This window comes from Macaca fascicularis, chromosome 3 (genome assembly GCF_037993035.2).
Source record: "Macaca fascicularis isolate 582-1 chromosome 3, T2T-MFA8v1.1".
NCBI classification, from domain to species: domain Eukaryota; kingdom Metazoa; phylum Chordata; class Mammalia; order Primates; family Cercopithecidae; genus Macaca; species Macaca fascicularis.
Genome location: NC_088377.1, coordinates 27,330,659 through 27,355,652, shown reverse-complemented (window position 1 = coordinate 27,355,652; position 24,994 = coordinate 27,330,659). Strand labels below are relative to the sequence as shown.

General features: G+C 36.4%; 2 long non-coding RNA genes across 2 annotated transcripts in view; one reads left to right on the top strand and one right to left on the bottom strand.

Annotated features, from left to right (window-relative positions):
- Positions 1-310: 310 nt before the first annotated feature.
- LOC123572258 (uncharacterized) lies at positions 311-7,532 on the bottom strand. Its single transcript, XR_006696637.2, has 3 exons — positions 7,478-7,532; positions 5,946-6,007; positions 311-607 (listed from the first exon to the last, which is right to left on the bottom strand). It is a non-coding gene; the product is annotated as an uncharacterized lncRNA (long non-coding RNA).
- Positions 7,533-7,564: 32 nt separating this feature from the next.
- The window catches only part of LOC135969816 (uncharacterized), a 107,237-nt gene continuing 89,807 nt past the window's right edge, over positions 7,565-24,994 (top strand). The window contains exon 1 of the long non-coding RNA XR_010585223.1: positions 7,565-7,793. This is a non-coding gene — a long non-coding RNA (uncharacterized lncRNA). The remainder of the gene's footprint in view (positions 7,794-24,994) is intronic.

Genomic DNA, 24,994 nt, shown 5'->3' with positions numbered 1-24,994 from the left:
CTTACCTGGTTCTTTTCTTCTTAATATTGATTTACTTGTATTGTTACCATCCCTATTGTTCTTTATTTCTGTCTGCGTACTTATGCTTCCCTCCAGGATCATGTTCCTTCTGCCTAAAGTGGCACATTAATATTTTTTAAAAAACAGGTCTACTAGGACATTTTTTAGCCTTGTATTGTACCATCCTATAAATTTTATAAAGAGGCAGGGTCCTTTCTTCTTTTAGGGAGAGGATAACACTTAACATATTTGAGGAAAACATTACAAATTAAACAGGACATGTCCTTGTTGATAGCTTACTTTAATTTCCTTAATATTCTTTGCTTTGATGAAACAACCAACAGCTCTTCTCTTATCCTACTTATAACAACTCTCTATTTAGTAGTACCCACTCACAGAGATCAAAATTTGACATATCGACATCATCTTTTTGACCTTGGCATTACTTAGGGAATGTTTTGGTCCACTTTGGATTGCTACCAAATATAGCAGTGACTTTAAGTTTTAGCACATTTTGGATCTTGATAGTGGCCTGGTGTAGAGGTGATGACCTACACCCCAGCAGGCCAGACTTGAAGTCCAGATGAATGACTGTGGTAGATGATGGCTAGGTAGAGTATAAGGAGCAAACATTCTTGGTATACTTCTCTGAGAAAATTTTTCAGAGAAAATACATTCTCCTGATCCTTTCAGAAAAATTCTACCTCTGAAGGGAGTGGAGGTTGGGGAGTGAAGAGGTTGAAGTCTTCCCAAATCCGGTGTTGTTTTTTCTACTGGTAAATGTCTTTCTCCCGGAGTAAAATATATACACAAGTTAGATAACACCTATCGGTAATAAGAATAATACCTTACATTATTTCTACAATGTGGGCTGCAAAGCATTGAAGGTTCAAGCAGTTTTCACATTTAAAAAAATTTTACTTTTAATTAATGAGAAATGATTTTACTTATTTACAATGTAGCATGTGATGCTTCAATAATTTGATGCACTAGGGAATAACCATATCAGACTAACAAATTTAGCATATTCATTATCTCACATACTTATCATTTCTTTGCAGTGAGGAAACTTTAAAATCTACTCTCAGCAACTCTGAAATATATAATACATAACAATTAACTCTAGTTAATTCACTGTGCAATAGATCATCAGAAGTTATTCCTCTCATGTAACTGAAATTTGTGTCTTTTGAACAAAATTTCCCCTTTTCCCATCAATGTCCTCCCCATCCCCCAAGCTCTGGTAACCACAAATCTACTCTGTTAATTTATGAGTTCAAATTTTTAATTCTGCATATAAGTGAGATCATGTGATAATTGTTTTTCTGTGTCTGGCTTATTTTACTTAGCCTAATATCCTCCAGATTTGCTTATTTTTTTGCAAACCTTAAAAGCTTAATAGTATTCCATTCTCTCTATGTCTCTCTCTTTCTCTCTCTCTCTGTGTGTGCGTGTACGTGTATCTGTGTGTATCACATTTTTAAATGTATTTATCTGCTGATGGATACTGACGTTTCTCCCAAATATTGCCTACTGTGAGTAATACTGGAGTGAATATAGGAGTGTAAACATCTCTTCACCATACTTATTTCAATTCATTTGAATATACCCAAAAATGGGGTTGCTGGATTAGATGGTAATTCTATTTTTCTTTTTTGTGGAACTTCCATAATATTTTTTCAAAATATTTTTCAAAATATATAGTTATATATACAAAAATATATACATATATCAGTAGATATATACAGCATTGTGAAAGGGAGAACAAATATGGAGTGGGATCTATCTTACTTAATATGTTACCAAAAAAAGAGAAGAAGGATTTTTTTCTGAGAAAATAATGCCTGTGTCTATTTTATGTAGTAAATAAAAGTTCTTCAGGAGAAAAAAATGAAAAAGGGTAAATACAAAGGAGTTATGTCCAAAGAAATAAAAATACAAAATAGCTGTGTTATTCCATTTGTGTCACTATAAACAAATACTGAGACTGGGAAATTTATAAAGAAAAATCATTTAATTGGCTCACATTCTGCAGACTTCTACAAGAATAGGGCTGGCGTCTGCTCAGCTTTGGGTGAGGGTGTCAGGGAGCTTATAATCATGACAGAAAGTAAAGAGAGAGCCACTGTGTCACATGGCAAGAAGGGGAGCAAGAGTGAGAGTGGGGAGGTGCCACACTCTTTTAAACAATGAGATTGCACGTGAACTCCGAGTAAGAACTCCCTCATTATTGTGAGGATAGCGTCAAGTCTCATGAGTGACGCATCCCCATGACCTACACACCTCCCACTAGGTCCCATCTCTAATACTGGGGATGACATTTCAGCATGAGGTTTGGAGGGGATAAATATCCAAACCATATTGCAGCCCTACGTGAAGTTTGGCATGTTCTCTATATCTCTGGGCAGGCACGCCTTTTTGTCTGTCAGAGTGTCATTTTCTATTTCCATTCTGAACTCAGAAAGTGTGGGCTTTAAAAATATATATAATTTTTTTTTTTTCTGTGAAGTTTCCCCCGAAACAGGAAGTTTCTTTTCCCTCTTTATATATACACCTGCAACATTTCTCTTCTCATTTCTAGCAGGTCCTTTCTCCACATGTGAATCTATTTTTGCCTTTAATTTCACTCTGCCTATGGACACTTTGGTCTAAGCATAGGAATTATGCAAGAGTATCACTTTTCAAAATACAGAAAAACAAATAAGCTATCCTCCCCTTGGTCTGGCACCTTTTCTAATTCCCTGCTAATCCTCTCATGCGCACTTCTAGAAAGACTGCTTTATGCTTGCCTCCTTTACTTCCGCAGGCACAGTAACTTTTCAATGCATTGTTCTTGGCCTTTTAATTCTCTTCAAACTGTTCTTGCACATATCTCTGATATGGTTTGGCTCTGTGTCCCCATCCAAATCTCATGTTGAATTGTAACTCCCAATGTTGGGGGAGGGATCTCGTGGGAAGTGATTGCACTATGTGGGCAGATTTCGCCATGCTGTTCTTGTGATAGTGAGTTCAGTCTCACGAGATCTGATGGTTTAAAACTGCGTGGAACTTCCCCATGGTTCTCTCTCTGTCTCTCCTGCCACCATGTGAAGAAGGTGCTTGCTTCCCCTCTGCCTTCCACCATGACTGTAAGTTTCCTGAGGCCTCTCAGTCATGCTTCCTGTTAAGCCTGTGGAATGGTGAGCCAATTAAACCTCTTTTTTCATAAATTACCCAGTTTCAGGTAGTTCTTTATAGCAGTGTGAAAACAGACTAATACAATATCTGATATCTTACAAATTTCAAAAATGGAAATTTTCCTGTCATATAATTGTACTTTGCTGATAATTTTTAACACTAGTTGTTTTTTAAACTTTGTTTAAATCTCTACCTCTTTTTCCAGGTTTCCTGTCCTTCCCCCTTCCCTTACCATGTTTAATATTTGCAGTTTTCTTAGTCAATATATATCCACAATACTCTTTTTACTTCACTTTAATCAATTGTAACTACAGTATCAAGTTCATAAATCAAAAATAAATTTCTTAAGCCTTTTTCTCTCATGAATTTTATATTCATGAAACTTAATTCAAGTTCATGCAGGCATTTTCACTTGGACGTGTTGGGCACATATCCAAAAGTAAGTTCATTGTCCCCCTGACTTGTTATTTTTTAAACTTCTTTATCTGTAAATGGCACAATTCTTTTTAATTGTTGTGACTTCATTCAAATATATGTGTGTGTGTATGTATACACACAACCACACACACACACACACACATATGTGCATATATATATATACTGCTATGGTTTGAATGTTTCTTTCATAGGGTGGAGCCCTCATGTATGTATTAATGCCAGTATTGTGGAAGTGAGTTAGGTATTACTGGAGTGGCCTCCTAATGAAAAGACTGAGTTTCACCCAACTTCCACTCTTTGTCTCACATACTCACTTCCAACATCCCACCTTCTACCATGGCTTGACCCTTGACAGATGACAGTGTTATATTCTAGGATTTCCCAGGCTTCAAAATCAGGACCCAAATAAACTTCTATTTTTTATAAATTACACAGTCTGTGGTATTGTCATACCAGTAGAAGTTGGAATAAGACACGTGCACACATTTACACATATATATGCATATATTCATACACACATACATATGTATATTCAGTAATACTCTGGGGCATACCTAAGTCTATATATATAACTAACGTACTAGAACAGGTTTAGAATTGCTTTGGTAGATAAATGAATAAATTAATATAAGGTGGACATTTGCCTCATTTTTTTTTGGTGAACTTTATATTTTGGGCATATACAACATTGCAGTACAATTTACTAAAGAAACAAGTCAGGGTAGATATTCACTTTACTAACTTTACTTGTAATTCAACAACAAACCTATGATATTTTGTCAATCAAATAAACCCACCCCAAATTGAGCTATTTGAAGGACAATGAATCATGCAGATGAATGGTGTGTCATATGTGTCATGATCTAAATCTCATTTTCAGAGACAACACTGGCAATGAATCTAGGGCAGTCTCTAAAATCCATTGTCTGTTGGCAGTGCTAGCTTTGAGTTCTTAGGGAGGTTGTGGAGGTTAAATCTCCTTTGGACCATGAATTCTTTGCACTATGATAAAAGGATAAATTAAATCCTAATTTGGGGAGACTATTTTGATGATATCTATTCAAATTAATGTCTTTTGACTCAACAAGTACACACCTATTTGACTGTACTATAGATATTCTTGCTCATTAGCCACAAATAAGAATAACTTTGTTTATGTGTTCAGCAGGATTCTAAAAACAGCAAATTGTTGAAGCAGTGGTAACTATATATTCATAATACAGAAAAATACCATGGGTCTTACAATCTGCTATCAAGGGTGTCACTTATCTGGAGTCTCAAATGGCAAAATAACTCACTTCCAAGCTCATGTAGGCTGTCAGTAGAATTTGTTTTCTTGAAGCTCTATGGCTGAGCGCTCTGGATCCAGGAAGGTTGTCAAATGGAGGCCACCTTTAGTGCTTAGCCATTTATCTTTTCTGCCACATAACCTTTTTCATAAGCAGACTCTCACCAAAACATCTCAATTTGCTTCTTAAAGACCAAACAGGACAATGAGAGCTAGCAGAACAGTTTTACACAGTGTAATGTAATCACAGGTGTGACACTGCTTTATGTGTGTCATATTCTATTGTTTATAAGCAAGTCACAAGTCTAGCTCACATTCTAAAGAAGGGGATTACACAAAGGCTTTTAACACCAAGAGATTGAAAACCTTAGGGTCTGTCTACCACAGTAGAAAGAATCAAATATCCAGAGAGAAAAATGTGTTCCATTTGCATATAGCACAGAGTGCCTAAAGAACATACAGAAAAGTGGATGGTGATATATATATAAATAACTTAGTAAAACTTTGTAGCAAATGCATTGCATTTTCAAGGAAGTTTTAAATAACAAAAACCATTTGATGACTAAGTACTAATGAAGTAGTATTCCTTGACTGTGTAGATGACTCTGTGCCAATAATAAAATATTCCTTTCTGTAGGATAATTTATTACTTATTTTTATAATAAAATATATTCTGTGTAATCAAATTGAAAACACATATTTTCAAACTAGTGATATGAGTGGATATGGTGACATTTTTTGGAGGTTACCATGTTTTATATAATTTAACTGAGGATATAATCTTATTATTTGCATTATAACACGAATCTCAGTTCAATAATTATGGAGTGGCATTATTTGTACACCTCCAGATTGTCATTGTTTAATATTTCTGGTGAAGTAATCAAGTGTGTGGTTATTCAACTTTGTGCAAAATAGTCTTAATGTCTCTAGATAGTGGAAATGAGGTTAAGTTGAAGAATCTTAAATCTTCATAACACCAAACAGATAAATGAAGTATGATCAGCAGGTAGTGGTTCATTTCCACCCTATTTCCTCTTACTTTTCACGAACTCCATTCAAACATAAGTATGTTGCTGAGACATAGTATGGTGCTTAATATCGCTGGGGAAAAGGAAATACAAAAATAATAACTACATTGTATTGAATATGTGCAAGTAATAGTGTTCTAATAAAGGCATAATATATTTTGTTGAATATAGAAAAATTGTGTAGTGTAAAAAAATTTCCAGATTTTACATCTCATTATATTATATTCATAAGATTTAAACTGATGCTCCTTAGACTGTAAAACAAATACTGCCTTTCAAAAATAACTACAATATAGATTGTGTTTTCAGATGAATTTTCTGTTGCTCATATAATTAAAAAATAGTCCAATAGAATAAGAACTTCCAACTGAAAAAGAATAAAGGCATTGCCCATTGGAGTAACATATATACAGCTGTCTCTTGAGTAAAATACTGGAAAATAAAGATGCAAGTACTTCAACGACGTAATACTTAACATTTTCTAGCACATTATAAAGTGTAGTCAACAATTACGTGTATTATTATTTACCTCCTGCAATAATGTAAGCTGTGTAAATGTAGAAATTTCTGTCTATATTGTTCTCTGATGTAAAACTACTGTTTAGAGTAGTGTTGAATACAGGGTATATATATGTACGTTTTCCTAAAATTTCTAGATAGTTGCAAAAGTTTTAATAGTTTGTTTTTAAAAAGCATAATTTACAAAGCATACATGTATGCCCTTCCTTCCTTCTTTCCTCCCTCCCTCCCTCCCTTCCCTCTCTTTTCTTTTCTGTTTTTTGAGACAGGGTCTCATTCTGACACCCAGGCTAGAGTGCAGTGGTGCCATCTTTGCTCACTGTAACCTCCACCTCCCAGGCTCAAGCAGTTCTCACACCTCAGCCTCCTGAGTAGCCACCTGAGTAGCCAGGACTAGAGGCATGTGTCATAATGCTGGCTAATTCTTGTAAGTTTTGTAGAGACAGGGTCTTGCCATTTTGCCCGGGCTGGTCTCAAACTCCTGGGCCCATGCAATCCACCTGCCTCTGCCTCCCAAAGTGCTGGGATAACATGTCTGAACCATCGCGCCCAGCCCAACATGTATTCTTTTTAAACACAGCCCAGGTTTTTCCATTTAGTTATTTGATGTTATGACTTGTTCAAATAATCAAGTTATTCTTAAATGTTTTTTTTCATCTAAGCAAAAGTTTATGGATGCTATATTAACTACATTTGATGTGCTGCATGCTTCCCTGGCATATATATTTATTGGCAATTGGGCGACAGAGAGATACTCCATCACACAAAAAAGAAATCTAAATCTTTAGTAGTGTAATTTAAAAACAAGATTTTTTTTTCCATACCAGCTTGAAGTCTGCAGTTTTAAAATAATTTCTTTTCAAGGTTTGCTTTACCTCAAAACCGGGAGGGTCTGTCTTTTACCTCAAACAAAACTACATGGAGAAAAGGTACCAAAGAAAAGACAAATGCATTGGATAAGTATAGTAAACCAACTTAGAATTATCCTGCAGGGATTACATAAATAAATAAATAAAATAAACACCTTTATAAACACTCCGACTGAGTGGAATACGTCTGTATTCTTATAACTGCTTTAGTTCTAAAAGCCGGAGACACAGGAAGAGCGATTAAGAGGGGTTGAGTCAAGATGGCGGACTAGAAGCAGCTCCTGGGCGCCGCTCTCACAGAGAGGAGACAAAAGCCTGGCGCACACTGACCCCACAAGCTGATGTCTAAGCAACCATGTCGGACTCCAGCAAGGCAGCAAGCAGACAGAGAGAGTAGAGAGGCGTGCAGCTGGGCAGCAGCCTGTCTGGGATAAACGCGGAGCCGGGAGAAGCTCCCCGACACAGGAAAGGGTGAGTAAGGGGCCCGTGAGGGGATTCACGCTCTCCGCGGGATCCTGTGTGAGTCTGCGAACGGAAGACCCCCACCGCCGCCCCCCTTCCCCCGCTGGCCTCCCCGCACCCTCCCACCAGCTTCTAAACTGAGGCAGAGAGCCGCTGGAAATGTTGTAGAGGCAGCTCTCGAGTCCAAGGGGACCTCCATAAGCCTTGGACCCAGGAACAGAGGCACCAGTGCCATCTCCCCAGTAGAGACTGCAGTCACAGTGCCCAGGGGCAGTCGCATTGCTCCCCTCCCTCCAGCCCCCAGCCACCCGCCACCCCTCCACCCTGCACATGCACAGGGTTCAGCGCCAGCGTCCAGCCCAGCAGCCCCGTATGCCTGAACTTAGCTGGCGGGCGCAACCACTTGTTGTTCCAGGAAATACCTGGCCAGAGAGCAGATAGTGAGGCAGTCAGGCAACGCCCGCAGGAGCTTCCAGCTCCGCTTTCCTGCTCCTGAGTGAGTTCAACCGGCAGGTGTCGCCTCTTGTCCCAGGAAACCCCTGGATAGCAGGAAGGGGTGACTCTGACCAACCCCACCTCTCCTAGCCAAGCAGGCCACGCCTTCTAGAGCTTCCAGCCCAAGGGCCTTAATTCTCCCTGAAATCTGCTGAGCTGCACAGCCTCCTATTGCCCTGGGAAATACGCAGAGGGCAGGGTGGACAGCTCCACGCACCCCCGCCTGTAGCAGCCAAATGGACCACACTCACTAGAGCTTCCAGCCCAGCAGTCTCGTTTCTGCCTCAATTCTATTTGCATGCGCAACCCTGTGTTCTCCTGGGAAGCACCCGTACAGCAAATGAGGTGATCCCCACCCACAACACCCCTGCAGATCCCAGCCAACCAGGACTTGTTGGCTTGGGCAGTACTCAGGCAGAGTGGAGCCCTAACTCTCAGGTCACTGAGAGGTGAGGTGCCCAGTTTTGCAGGCTGGTTGAGGAGCAGGCATGTGTCTCCCTCCCAGCACCCAACGGGTAAGGATATGTCTTGTCTGCCAGCCAGCCTCTGCCTTAGTGAACCCCGTGGACCAGAAAACCTAGCAAAATAAACCCAGGCACGGAGTCAGTAATCGGAGGAGGTTCCTCCAAGGCACAGAAGCGGACTATGTGAGGGAGTCATCACTCTCTTCCCCTGTACCACAGAACACTACTGACCAACTGCGTCAAAACACACAGAACTAGGCAGCAAGGAAGAGCCTCTCTGCTGGCTAACATCCCCATGTCTTTGGCTTGTGTTCTCATTCCCTTGACATTTTCTATTTTTTTTTTTTTAATTTTTTTTTTGTTATTATACTTTAAGTTCTGGGATACCTGTGCAGAACGTGCAGGTTTGTTACATAGGTAAACATGTGCCATGGTGGCTCCTGCACCCATCAACGTGTCATCTCATTAGGTATTTCTTCTAATGCTATCCCTCCCCTAGCCCTCAACTCTGTGACAGGCCCTGGTGTGTGATGTTCCCCTCCCTGTGTCCATGTGTTCTCATTGTTCAACTCCCGCTTGTGAGTGAGAACATGCAGTGTTTGGTTTCCTGCTACCATGTTAGTTTGTTGAGCTTCATCCATGTTCCTGCAAAGGACATGAACTCACCCTTTTTTATGGCTATGTAGTATTCCATGGTGTATATGTCCCAGATTTTCTTCATCCGATCTATCATTAGTGCGCATTTGGGTTGGTTCCAAGTCTCTGCTATTGTGAACAGAGCTGCAGTAAACATACGTGTACATGTGTCTTCACAATAGAGTGATTTAAAATCCTTTGGGTATATACCCAGTAATGGGATTGTGGGTCAAATGGTAATTCTGTTTCTAGATCCTTGAGGAATTTCCACACAGTCTTCCACAATGGTTGAACTAATTTACACTCCCACCGACAGTGTAAAAGTGTTATTTCTTCATATCCTCTCCAGCATCTGTTGTTTTCTGACTTTTTAATGATCACTATTCTAACTGGCATGAGATGATATGTCATTGTGCCTTTAATTTGCATTTCTCTAATGACCAGTGATGAGCTTTTTTTCATCTGCTTGTTGCCCACATAAATGTCTTCTTTTGAGAAGTGTCTGTTCATATCCTTAGCCCACTTTTTGATGGTGTTGTTTGTTTCTTCTTGTAAATTTGTTTAAGTTCTTTGCAGATTCTGGATACTAGCCCTTTGTCAGATGGATAGATTGCAAAAATTTTCTCCTATTCTTTAGGTTGCCTGTTCACTCTGATGGTAGTTTCTTTTGCTGTGCAGAAACTCTTTAGCTTTATTAGATCCCATTTGTCAATTTTGGCTTGTGATGCCATTGCTTTTGGTGTTTTAGTCATGAAGTCTTTGCCCATGCCTATGTCCTGAATGGTATTGCCTAGGTTTTCTTCTAGGGTTTTTATCGTTTTAGGTCTTACATGTAAGTCTTTAATCTATCATGAGTTAATTTTTGTATAAGGCATAAGGAAGAGGTCCAGTTCCAGTTATCTGCATATGGCTAGACAGTTTTCCCAACACCATTTATTAAATAGGGAATCCTTTCCCTATTGCTTGTTTTTGTCAGGTTAGTCAAAGATCAGATGGTTGTAGATGTGTGGCATTATTTCTGAGAATTAGTTCTGTTCCATTGGTCCATATATCTGTTTTGGTACCAGTACCATGTTTTTGTGGTTACTGTAGCCTTGTGGTATAGTTTGAAGCCACGATCAAGTTGGCTTCATCCCTGGGATGCAGGGCTGGTTCAACATATGCAAATCAATAAATGTAATCCATCACATAAACAAAACCAATGACAAAAACCACGTGATTATCTAAATAGGTGCAGAAAAGGCTTTCGACAAAATTCAACATCCCTTCATGCTAAAAACTTTCAATAAACTAGGTATTGATAGAATGTATCTCAAAATAATAAGAGCTATTTATAACGAATCCACAGCCAATATCATACTGAATGGGCAAAAGCTGGAAGCATTCCCTTTGAAAACCGGCACAAGACAAGGATGCCCTCTCTCACCACTCCTATTCAACATAGTATTGGAAGTTCTGGCCAGGGCAATCAGGCAAGAGAAAGAAAGAAAGCGTATTCAAATAGGAAGAGAGGAAGGCAAATTGTCTCTGTTTGCAGATGACGTGATTGTATATTTAGAACACCCCATCGCCTCAGCCCCAGATATCCTTAAGCTGATAAGCAACTTCAGCAAAGTCTGAGGATACAAAGTCAATGTGCAAAAATCACAAGCATTCCTATACACCAATAATAGACAAACAGAGAACCAAATCATGAGTGAACTCCCATTCACAATTGCTGCAAAGAGAATAAAATACCTAGGAATACAACTTACAAGGGATGTGAAGGACTTCTTCAAGGAGAACTACAAACCACTGCTCAAGGAAATAAGAGAGGACACGAACAAATGGAAGAACATACCATGCTTATGGATAGGAAGAAACAATATCGTGAAAATGGCCATACTGCCCAAAGTAACTTATAGATTCAGTGCTATCCCCATCAAGCTACCATGGACTTTCTTCACATAATTAGAAAAAAACTACTTTAAATTTCATATGAAACCAAAAAAGAGCCTGTATGGCCAAGACAATCCTAAGCAAAAAGAACAAAGCTGGAGTCATCCCTTGATATTTTTAATTGCAGAGCATAAATGTTTAATTTTAATGAAATCTAAATAATCGATTTTTTTTTTTCCATGGAGCATGCTTTTGGAGTAGTTTCTAAAAAGTCACTGCCATGCCACAACTGATAGAGTTTCTCTGTGCTATCCTCTAGGAGTTTTATTGTCTTGTGTTTTACATTTGGGTGTATGAAAGATACATCTAGAGGTAATTTTTGTGAAAGGTGTATGATCTGTGTCTAGATTACTATTTTTGTGTTTGAAGGTCTAGTTTTTCCATCACTGTTTATTGAAAAGATTACCCTTTCATCACTTTTATTACTTTTGCTTCATTGTCAGAGATCAGTTGATGATATTTGTATGGTTTCATTTCTGGGATATTATGTTCCATTGATATAAATATCACCAGCTCCACACTGTCATGATTACTTTAGTTTAATAATTAATCTTAAAGTTAGGTATTGCCAGTCTTCCAACTTTGTGCTCCTTTGATAATCTGCCATCTATTTTTCCTCTTTTGCCTCTCAATACAAGCTGAAGAATCAGTTTGTGAAACCCACAAAGAGCCTGCTACGATTTCTATTGGGATGGCACTCAATCAAGTTGAGAAGAACTGACATCTTAACAATATTGAGTTGTCCTATCCATTCACATGGAATAGCTCTCCACTTATTTAGTTTTTCTGTAATGTATTTTATCAGAGTTATGTAGTTTTCTTCGTATAGATCTGGTACATTTCTTTAAACTTATATATACATAAGTATTTATTTTGGGGAAGTACAAAAGTAAATGGTATTTTATTTTTATTCTTAAATTGCACTTGTTCATTTCCAGTAAATAGGAAAGCAGTTGGCTTTTGTATATTAATCATGTACCCTGCAACCTTGCTATAATCACTTATTAGTTTCAGGAGTCTTTTGACTATTCTTTTATATTTTCTACATAGATAATAATGTTGTCTACATCTGAAGACAGTTTTCTTTCTTTCCAATCTCTGTAACTATATGTCTTGTCTTATCGGATTAGTGAGGGCTTCCAGTATGATGTTGAAAAGAAGCAGTAAGTGGACATCCTTGCCTTGTTATTGACCTTAGTAGCAAGTCTGTGTGTATTTTTCAAAATTCTTTGTGTCTGAATTTTGGAAGAAAAAACTTTGAAGCTTCCACATAGGTTTTAGTCACTGAATAAAGTTGTATTTTGTACTGCAATAAATTAAATAGGTTACTAAAAGCTTGCAATTTATATCAAATCTAGTGATAGCTAATTTTTACATAGTGTTTACAGTATGCCAAAAAGTCTTCTTAAAGATTCACATGTACTAATTCATTTAATATTGCGTTATTATTTTTCTAGTTATCAGCTAAGAAACCAGGAGCAGGGAGAGGTTAAATAAGTTGCACAGCCACTTTGCTGCAGGGCCAGCTTGCAGAATCAGGGAGTCCGGAACAAAGTCTATGTGCTTGACTATGAGATTATAGAATAGCTCATCAAAATTTCTGCCTTCCAATGTTTTGTAATGTATTCATGAAGTTAATATATATGTAAAAATTAAAGGATTTTAATATGATTTTGTTAATAACAATATTTAATGCTGTAAGAATTTCAACATGGATAAAACATACTTTATACCGTTCAATAGAAGGATGTACATTGGTCGTTACATTAGAGGAATGGGAAAAGAAGAAGAGAAAGTATTGATGAGCAGGCTGTATATTATGAACTAAGAAGAGTTAGATGGGTAATGGGGTGAATCATTAGAAAACAGATGAATTGTTCAAATGGTGTAAGAATAAGTTAATATTAACCGTATCATTGTTACTGAGATAAATAGAGCTTAATATCCATATGCTTTGGGATCGTGATTGGTATTTTTAAAACACAAAATGAAAGACACAAAAGTCAATAGCAAAAGTTTATCCCTCTGACTTCATTTACAAATACTTTATGTGTATTAATTAAAATTATAAATAGCAAAATTATAAATCAAGGAAAATACTAGCAGCATATGTTCCAAAAGGTTAATATCATTTATTTATACATAATTAACATAATAAGCCAATAAAAATGAAGATCAACATGGCAATGGAAAAATAATCAAAACCTACCAACATTATGTATTGTTGAATTACATAGAATTTAAAAAGAAAAAAATTAAATTTACTTTTCAGTTAAATCTAAACTTGTTTCTTAGAATATAGGAAAATAACTTTGTTATTTTACACCATAACTGAAAGTATAAATATAAAGCGGTAATATCAATGCAAGTTTCACAGAATAATTATCTGTTCAGATAAATAAATACCTCCAGTATAACCTAACAGATATTTAAAATTAAAGTTATTCAGAATTTTTGTTGAACATAGATGTTTTAAAATATACTTAGCATGCGTAAGGTTTCCAAAGAGGTAGCATTCTTAAGAATTATGTAAACACCTAAAATCATTACCTAATTCCGGTTCGTAGTTATGAGACCTAGAACAAGATACTTAAACTTTGTGCTTCAATTTCAACTGCAAAATAAGTATATAGTAATTATATAAGTATGCAGTAATTCCCATTTCAAATATTTGTTGTAACAATTACATTTTAAAATGTATGGTTTTTAGGACAATGGTTAGCACTAGTTACATATTCAAGAATTACCTGTTATTTTATGGCATATTTGTTACATTTTAAAATGATCAGTATTGTAATTAGTTATTTTAGGAAGTCAGAACAGCCAACATAGAGTGAGATGAAAGGAATAAGTCTTTTTGTGTTTCAGTTTGTCCGCATACTCAACAGAGTTTTTCCTACAAATCATACATGAATTTGTCCTTTCCTATTTAAACTTGCATTAACTTCCAGGCTGCAATCCAAGCCCCTTCCCTTGGCCTCCTCGAAATAGCCTCAATATTTCAGTATCACTTTGTCTCCTATCATTGATTTCTCCTTACCTTGGCAATATCCGTAGGACATTTTTCATGTTCCCCAGATTTATCACATTCTTTAAAACTCTAGGCTTCTCTAATATTATTTATTCTATTTGTAATACTTTTTTTTCTAGATCATATTTTCCACTGAAAAGTCTATTTGCCCTTAAAGACAGATTTTATGCCATCTCTTCCGAGAAGTCACATTCTGCTTCCATTCAGGTTAAATCTCTTCTCCCATTGGTTGTGAACACCGTAAGAACCTGTGATGGCCTGATTTGCATTTTCACTTTGTGTCTGCATTATCCTTTGAACATAATGAAAAATAAACATTTTTGAAGGAATCAGTAAGTCACAGAGCTATTGATAGACAAAAATATGCACTATTTTTGTAAAATGGAGCATTTGAAGTAACGACTGAAGCTTCCTAAGCTAAAGATTCTTTCCAAACTAAACGGACCTGATGAACTTAGCAAGAGAGAGAGGACAGAAGACTACATCTGCCCACTTGATATGTGTACTTTACAAATAGTTATATTTGACTGTCACAAAATTCCACTTAAGTGTATATAATCTCATTTTACAGATGTAGAAGTTGAATCTTACGCCTTATTCCAAAACACAGAATTGTCCAATCTTGATTTGTTTCAAAATGTTTGATTTTAAAATTTTATTTCCTTAATTTTTCATAATAATAAAATAAAATTATGATCAGTAATATACTTTCTAAATGAATAATATTAAAATTAAAACTGATTCATTTAGCCAGGCGCCGTGACTCACGCCTTTAATTCTAGCACTTTGGGAGGCTGAGGCGGGTGGATTGCCTGAGTTCAGGAGTTCAAGATCAGCCTGGGCAAAATGGTGAAACCCCATCTCTACTAAAAATACAAAAGATTATCTGGAAATTGTAGTGCATGCCTGTAATCCCAGCTACTCGGGAAGCTGAGGCATGAGAATTGCTTGGACCGAGGAGGCACAGGTTGCAGTGAGCCGAGATCATGCCACTGCACTCCAGCCTGGGTGACAGAGTGAGACTCTGTCTCAAAAAAAAATATATATTGATTCATTTATTGGGTAATTTAAGAATTTTTTAATTTAAATAAACATTTTTGTGGTATGATAATTAAAATAACTTCTTATAAGAATATTTATCATTCAGGTAATGTAACTACAAAATTTTAGTCTAACATTCTTCAGTATTCTTTAGTTTTTTGGGATTTTATTACCATACTATAGCTATCTATGCAATAAGAAAAAGATGGAGAAAGGTTAAGTTTTATTACAAGATTATTGCTGTGGAGATTTAAAACCATGATGGACAAAAATAGACACAATTTTTGTAATACAGAGCATTTAAAATAATAACTGAGGCCACTCATATGTTGTAACACATTTTCCTTCCCTATGGCCCTCAAAGTAACAACATTAATAACTAAATTTATCTTCCATTTGAATGTGGCATATAGACATTACCTCCAAGGTAATGTGCTTCGTGACAGTGTTAAGAGAACAAAGATGATACAACATTGCATAACCCAAAACAGGTCGGAATTTGTTTTAAGAGTGAAGAAATTAAATGATAGCTGAAGAAATACCAGTTAGGTACCAAACATCATAATCCGGAATTGAATTACTTTGTGAAATGAAAATATCTTTGTGGAATGCTTGAGACCATAGTGCAATAAAACAAAATCATAAGCTTCTCAGTTAATTATATAATAAATGTGAATGATTGCTAATCCCTAGAATATAGAATTTTGGGGATATGTTTCATGACACATGTGGAAGGTTTGTTTTTTAACTGCAATACTCAAATAAGTTTGAAAGCTATAAGTGCAATATATAATGTTTAGAGAAAGAAAATATAGTGTAACCATGTGAAATTTTAAGCATATGACAAAAGTAATTTTTGTGATCTTGATTAGGAAGTATACTGAAGCTGCTAAATAACATGATCACATAGAAAATTACAAATATGAGATGATAAAATAGAAATGATGTATTAGTTTTCAGATTCTACTATAAAAAACCCTTATATTTTATTTGTATAATAATAAATCCCAAGACTGCAAGCTGTAAGGATTATTTAAAAATAAAATAAAATCTGTGATAGAGAGCCCAGCATGGATCCAAAAGCATCTGAACTGGACCTTTTTAAATATATAAAATATAGGTTGTTTTTCTTTTGACAAGAGTATATTGGTGTCATAATAAATAAGATCAAGGTTAGAAACCAGTATGGGCTCCCAGCTGAATGACTTTCACTGCTAATATTTTCAGAATGAGAACAGTTGGTGCCTGAGCTTAAATAGTGTGTTTCCTTCTTGCCATTGCTTGAAGTGTCATAAATAGCTGTAGTGGCAAACAGCACAAAGGAAGCTGAGAGGAAGCTGTTAAAGCTTCATTATTGGAGGGGGTGGTGAAAAGGGAGTAAGGGAATGGAACTCTGTGTTTCAGCCTAGTGAAATTAATAGATTTTAAACAAAATAAAATATATTCTGCTTAATATATTAACAGAATTAATAAATAGTTTTATATAATAATAAGCTTTTACTGTATCACTAAAGGGAAAAATCAATCCTAACATTAAAGAAAATCAAGGCATTCTGCACATTGCTCCACACCTATAGAAAACTTGGAAAAATTATGCATAGGATTGTTAATGAAGGACCACAAAAATGAAATGAGATTTTTGACTCTTTTTGAAAGAATTCAGATTTTCAGTCTGTATTAAAATATGGAAATTCTGGAGCGAAATACAATGAACACTGAGAGACTGTTATATTGAGAATTTTCAAGGAACTACTTCTTAATGTATAGCATGTTATGATTTCAAAATCATGATTCTTTTTATTCATAATGAATGGTTTAAGCTTTCATTTTCTTTCCAGATTCTCTTTAGAAAGCCTAAATTAGATAGAAAAAAAAAATATTGAAACCTGAAGAACTGTTATACTTTCTAGGAGTAGATACTTTTGTCCCATTAAAATCTTTGAGTTTGTGGCTCTTCAAGAAAGTGGAAGGTCTCTTCATGTGCTACAAAGCCTATTTTTGTGTCTTTTTTCTGTTTCCTTTGACATTCTTTTAAAATACAATATAAGACACATAATTAGTATATGGACATTTGATCATCTACATAAATGAAATTATAACTTTAGTACGTATTAAAATGCCATACAGAGTTTATTTAAATTTTTTACTGCCATGGGAGTGTATAGGACAAGTTTTCAGTAATTTAGTAAGGTCCAGGAACAACTCTGTAAGTGGAGTTGACCTTTTTTCAGTGTTGCCATATCAATAATTGAATAGAATTACACTTAAAACTATAAAAATGCTTAGACACACTCATAACCAAATGATCATAATCTGGATGCTTTGTTGAAATTATGTGATGAATGGGAGAAACTGAAGTATTCTGTCAGACATATTTCAAAAAGTGTAATTGCTGGAACAGAGGAAATATAAATATTTCAAGGCTGACACTGCCAAATTAATCTCCAAAAGTTTATACTAATGCAGGGCAGGTGAACCCCAAAGTGGAGCTTAACCCATTGAGGTTCTTGGCTTTGCCCAGTAAATAATTCAAGGGTGAGCCAGTGGTAAAAGAAAAGAGCTTTTTTGAAGCAGCAGTGTTAAGCTTCAGGGGCGTTACAGCTCTGGCCATGTTACAGCTCCATGACTGCTCCTGCAGACTAGGGCTACCCCATAGCAAGTTTGCTGCACGTGGCAGTCTAGGGCAACTTTGCAGTCATACTTATACCTACTTTTAATTACATGTAGAATAAGAGGCAGTTTATGCAGAAATCACTAGAGAAAGGGTGGTAAACTTCAGGTCATGGGACCGTTGCCATGGAAAGGGGCAGTAACTCCTGGGCATTGCCATGGCAATGGTAAACTGATGTGGCACACTGGTGGGTGTGTCTTATAGAAAGCTGCTTACAACCTGGCACTGTTTTAGGTAGTCCTCAATTTGTTCCAGTGTTTGAGTCCCGCCTCCCCTCAATATAACCTTACAACTGAAACAATCATACATGAAAATATTGATTCTTTCCTTTATGGCCAGTTCTGGATTTTATGGGAGCCCATGATACTCCCAAAAGACACAGTCCTCAATACTGTAATTCCCAATGTTGAAATTCCAAAAGATCAAAATTCTGAAAATATCATGGTAGAAAAATTAATAAGAATTATTTAAAATATCTTTATTTTTAAAAGGGATTTATTTGGGAAACATAAAACGACAGAACTCTTCATAGGCCATTTTACACAATAAAATAGGCAACAATAACTTTATATTTTTGTAAGCATAGAGATTCAGTTATGCAAATGAAAGTCACATGGGTATAAGTTATGAGCAGACAAATCATATTCATAAAGAAATAGGTCGAAAAGCAAATTATGTAAATGTATATCACTATGGTTGGTAATCATGTGCATCCAGCTATATTCGGATGACTGATCTGAAATGTGATAAACAACGTAAAGATCTTTTGATGGCATCATCCATAATCATGATGGATCACAATCATATACGCCATCATCTGAAGAGTCTAGATATTGAGAAGTTTTATCTTTCAAAAATGCACATGTACAAAAAGGACATATCTTCATTTATTGAGAATGTTTCAACGTTTTTATGTACACACACACACAGTGCTTACACACAAAGTCAATATTGTGATAAGACACTTTTCCAGAGTCAAATTTGAGAAAATTGCATAAAACAAGTTAAAACTCTCTAAAAGCCTCTACATAATTTATACCTCCAGTATTGGAAATGATGCAAAGATGAAATACATAGCATTGTGAATTGCTAAAAAAAATTAAAAATAATAAAAAACGGGTTCATGCTTGCAATTTCCAATGCTTTGGGCGGCCAAGGCAGGAGGACGGTTTGAGCCCAGGAGTTAGAGACCAGCCTAGGCAACATAACAAGACCTTGTCTCTAAAACAATAAAATTAATGAAAAATTAGCCAGATGTGGTAGTGCGTACCTGTAGTTCCAGCTACTTGGGAGGCTGAGGTGGGAAGATTGCTTAAACACAGGAGGTCAAGGCTACAGTGGGAACTTGGTGGTGCCACTGCAGTCTGGGTGACAGAATGAAATCCTGTCTCAAAGAACAAACAAACAAACAAAAATGCTAACCATTTAAAATAGTGGGAGAAAAACTTAAACCTTAAAAACTGAAAAGAAAATTCTACATACGAAAATAAGTGTATTACAGGGATAGATCATGGGCAATTCCACAAAATCCCTAAGACCTGAACAACTTTCATGATCACCAATTCTATTTTGAAGTTTTGCATCATGATGAATAGCTGCTTTTATTTTTTTAGTCTTTTAGTACAGTGCTCTCCTTACAGAATACATTTACATTCATTTTCTAGTTGGGATTGCTTTTTTTGAAATTCTATTATGATTTTATATACACCAACATATACATTCTCTGTGAAGTTTTTCCATGCCTATGTTGTTTGGGGACACACAGAAATCCATTCTGCTTTGCACTCATACAGAGCACAGGTTTGACAGAAACAATGCTGGTGATTGGATAGCAGTGCCATTGCATGAGTGTCTTTTTATTTTGCCAAGCATATAAACATTTTAAACCAGTCAGTAAGTTGGGTGGCTTCTTCAGGCAAATGAAGCTTTGAAAGTTCCTAGAATGTCATCAGCTGGAAGGAATTCCAATGCAGGCAAATGACACAATTTTAAGCTAAGGTTTTCATTGTTTTGGTATTTGTGTGGCTCATACACCCATCTGCATTTTCTGCCAAATGCATTGGGCTGAATGGAAAAAAAACGAATGTTATTGGTAACACTTTGAACTCCACTTTAAATATCCTTGACCATGCCCAATTCCAAATCTGTCATGATGGTGTGGGATTCAAATGACATCCATTTTCTTCTATAAAGTCCACCAGATCTTCAAATAATCATTTATAAAGTGCTTCATTTGTTCCAGTCATTAATACATAAATGAGCAAATAAGTTATAGAATTTGTGGATCCAACAGGGCATGACTTGTATACAGTTGATTAAAAAAACAGTGGGGACAGTTTAGAAAGTGCCATCCATTAGCCAGAGTGAAGCATTTGCCAGTTTTTCTGTTAGATTTAATGTTAAGTATAAAAACTCTATCTTCGACCAGGCGCGGTGGCTCCCACCTGTAATCCCAGCACTTTGGAAGGCCAAGGCGGGCAGATCACCTGTGGTCAGGAGTTCTAGACCAGCCTGGTCAACATGGCGAAACCCTGTCTCTACTACAAATACAAAAATTAGCTGGGCGTGGTGCTGCACGCTAGTAATCCCAGCTGCTGGGGAGGTTGAGGCAGGAGAATCACTTGAACCCAGATGGCGGAGGTTGCAGTGACCCGAGATCAAGCCACTACACTTCAGCCTAGGTGACAGAGCAAGACTCTGTCTCAAGAAAAAAAAAGAAAAAAGAAAAAACACCTCTTTCTTTTTCAACAGTCAAATCTCTAATCGAGAATGGTTCACTGTTCCTCTGTTAGTATGCTAAGGATACTCCAGCTCCATCCATGTGCCTGCAAAGGACATGATCTTGTTCTTTTTATGGATACATAGTGTTCCACGGTGCATACGTACCACATTTTCTTTTGATGAGAACTCACGGACACATGGAGAAGAACAATACACACCAGGACCTTTCAGAAGCTGGAGGGTGGGAGGAAGGAGAGGATTAGGAAAAATAACTAATGGGTACTAGGCTTACTATCTGAATGATGAAATAAGCTGTACAACAAACCCTTCCTTTTACGTATGTAGCAAACGTGGACTTGTACCCCTGAACTTAAAAGTTAAAAAAAAAAAAATTGTTCATGGCTATGCAAAGTGGCTCATGCCTTTTATCCTAACACTGGGAGGCTGAGGTGGGAGAATCCCTTGAGCCCAGGAGTCTCAGACCATGCTGGGCAACATGGCAAAACCCCAACTCCACAAAATATTAAAATAGTAGCCATGCATGGTGGCTTGCGCCTGTAGTCTCAGCTAATTGGGAGCCTGAGGTGGGAGGATCCCTTGATCCTGAGAGGTCAAGGCTGCTGTGAGATGTGATCACGCCACTGCGCTATGGCCTGTTTTACAGAGTGAGACCCTGCCTCAAAGAAAGAATAGTTCTCCATTTAATGTGTTTTGTAACACTGAAGGAACCTCAATATCTGCAAGTGTCTTCAGTTCACAAGGTCACTGAGCTCATTAAATTCTTTTTGTTCTCTGACAAAGAGCGCTTTTGGAAGGCAAGCATGGTGCTGTGTTAAGAGGCAGAAGGTGTACACAATTGAATAATTTGGCAGGGGAGTTTCTTGTATTTTTCACTGGTGTTTTTACTTTTATGATCTTCAAAGCACTTTGCACTTGGATTGAAGAGTGGTTGTGGTCTACACAGTTTGTAAGTAATTTGATGTCCATCTGCAAGTCTGGTTATTGGCCATTGCATTAAGCAATTTTCTGCAGTACCAATTCGCAGTACCAATAATAACAGCTTTTAGACTTTTTCATTAAGTAACCTGGTATACTTACTTATCACGGACTTTTTGTGAGGTAACAATTTCACAGTTCTTTTCTATTGTGTGGTAAGGAATACAGTAAGGAGAAATGATAGTTAATTTCCTCCAACGCCAAGTATGTATTAATCAGGGTGTACCAGAGAGACAGAACGAATAGGGTATGTATCTAGATATATGAAAGAAGACTCCACAAGTTGGACACCCTAGGATGCTGGTAGTGTGACTCCGCATAAAATCCTTGAGACCTGAGGGGCCACTGGTGTAAGTCCTGGAGTCCAAAGACCAGTGAGCCTGGAGTTCAGACTTGCAGGCAGAAAAAGGAAAGCCTGTCCCAGCTCTCAGACAGAGACGTGGCCAGCTTCTATATTTGTTCTCCCGGGGCCCCCCGCTGGTTGGATTGTCCCCACCCAATCAACTCAGACTCACCCGCTAATCTCCTCTGGAAACATCCTCACAGACACTCAAAATAATGCTTTATCAGGTTTTCAGCTATTCCTCCAGCCAGTCAAGTTGACACCTAAAATCAAATCCACCCCTTGTCAATTTGGCACCTATATGCATCTCCTTGAAACATACTTAATTCCCAAATAAAGACAGTAACAAGGGACTCATCTGCCTAACATGATGCAACAATCCTGTGATTGTGATTTTCAGAATTTCAGACCCTAGGAATTTTAGAGCTTAGGAATTTTAAACTTTAGAGCTTTAAACTTTAGGGATTTTAATCTTAAAATATTTCAGCATTCAAGTTCGTGACATTTGGAATTGTGTCCTTTGGAATTATGATTCAAACCTAGATTTTATAGACTTTTTATAGGTCAGAATTTTATTTTTGTTAAAAATAATGAAAATGCATATCACAATATTGTTTTAATTTGCATTACTTTTGGAAAAACACAGCATCCTTGAAATTTTAGACAATTTTTAAAAACTGTGAAATGCCTATTTATATATTTTGCCTATATTTCCTTTGGTTGGTTGTTATTATAGATAATAGAAGGGAGCCATTGTATTTTAATAATATTAAAACATTTGTTTTATGAATCACAAGAGGACTTCATCAGTAATTTATTTGGTTTTTAACTTTTTTAAGTGAAAAAATTCATTACTTTGTAGTCTACTATACTATCCTCTGCATCTTCAAAAATTAAAATTTAACAAACCATTTTATCTTAAAGTTAGATCTAGTTTATTCACTTTCTACAAAAAAAGTTGGCAAAATGTCAACCTAGCAATGAAAAAGTTTTGAAGAAAATATAACAAAGAAACTCTATGTGAATTTGATGTTTTAAAAGCCCGTACTTTTTAGCTTAACTATTTTTGTGGCAGTTTCATAATAAGCCACACTTTTTTAGCTGATAAGTAAGAAAATCACATAGATGATAACATATTTCAATAGCGTATAAAATACACTCACCCTACTTTACTGAAGTGATGCAACCTGTCATTCTATGTGTTTTTCCTGATAACTTCTTAAAGAATGTTATGTTTTTCCCCCCACGGTACATACCAAGGTTTGTTTTGTACAGAATACTGAAAAAATGTTTTCAGCTCTGTTCAATGTTTATTTTTTGTGTAGGCAGTTCTTGGCATTTAGAGTCTGATTTTTAAGGTGGGATTGAGTTTTAAAAGTACATAGAAAGGCTTGAAAGACTAAAAATAGATATCTGTGAATTCTAAATCCTAAAATATGAGTAATTAATTTGAAGTCATGAAAATGCTGTACATGGAAATTTTTGATAAAAACTTTAGTGTGAAACAGATACACAGTCAGGTAAAATGATCCAATATTTGGTGGTAAAACATCTCCTACATGAACAGCCTTACACGGTAAGTATGATAATGTCTATATATGTGCATTAAGGGGTATATTGAGTTGAGACATAAATCAGAAACCAAATCTCCCAGGCAAAATATATCTCAATCTAATACCTGACCTTATATTGGTGACTAGGCATTTCTGTCCCACCACGAAATGTGGATGTTGCAAATACAGTCACTAGCACAAATGTGTTCTTTCTTGGAACCTTTGTTACTTGGCTCTTTGAGTGTCCTTGAGCTGTCTCTAAATATAAGCTTAAGTTTCAGGCTGAAGTCCCACACAGTTCGACCACAACACTGTATCTTATTTTTTTAGTTTGTTGAAATATAGATTTTGCTGATTTTTAAAAGGTCTGCGTGCAGGAAGAAAACATGGCAACAATTCCAAACTTGAGTTTTGAACACGTCTAGTGCTCTATTTATACATGTATACAGTTCAAGATATCCTACCAATGCAAGAATTGTTCTTATATTAAAACAAACTTCAGAAAAGCAATAATATACGTTTAGAAAACAAATCCACTACATACTTTAAAACCAGAAGAGTTAGTAACAAAATAAGGTGTACGTATGAAAGGAGATGGCACATAAACATTTGAAATGAAGAGAAGGCACACTATTCATTTTGAAGAACAATGAGACTATGACATTGAGGCAGTAAATTAAATTTTTTTGCTAGTTAATTATTTAAATTTTAGAATGTATTATGTGAAGCTATGTGGATTATGCTAGCTGCTTTTCATCATAGCACTCTTTCTGTGTCTGTACAAATCTAAACTTTCATACCTATATATTTATGAGGCTGAATGTATACCTTTCCAAATATTCCCTTTTAAAAGCATTTCTTACCATCATTGTAAGAGACACTTGAAAGAAATGAACATGATGAGAGCCAGGTAAGGAGCAGTAAACTACAAATAAAAACAAGATAAAGCTTTATGAATCCTCTTGCCAATGTTAGGTCAGTAGTTTTCTAACTCATGCCAGATGACCTTCAGCTGTGTGTCTTGGGTACCCTCATTATTTTTTATGACTTCACTGTGGTGTTTACTCAACCAGGAATAGTTGCTACAAGCTAAACCATTTTGAAATTTCTAAGTAAAAGTTATAGAGTGATGAAAATTTGGGGGCTTTCCTCCCAACTTTTGATTATAAGTGGTATGTATGATTTGTGGAAAATTCAGACCCACCTTATTTTGATGTGATTATCGTTTTCTCTATGGATGTCTGATGGATTGTAGAACAATTTGTAATAAGATGCATGTATGTGCATGAAGATCATTCAGAAATTTCCACAAGGCACTAGG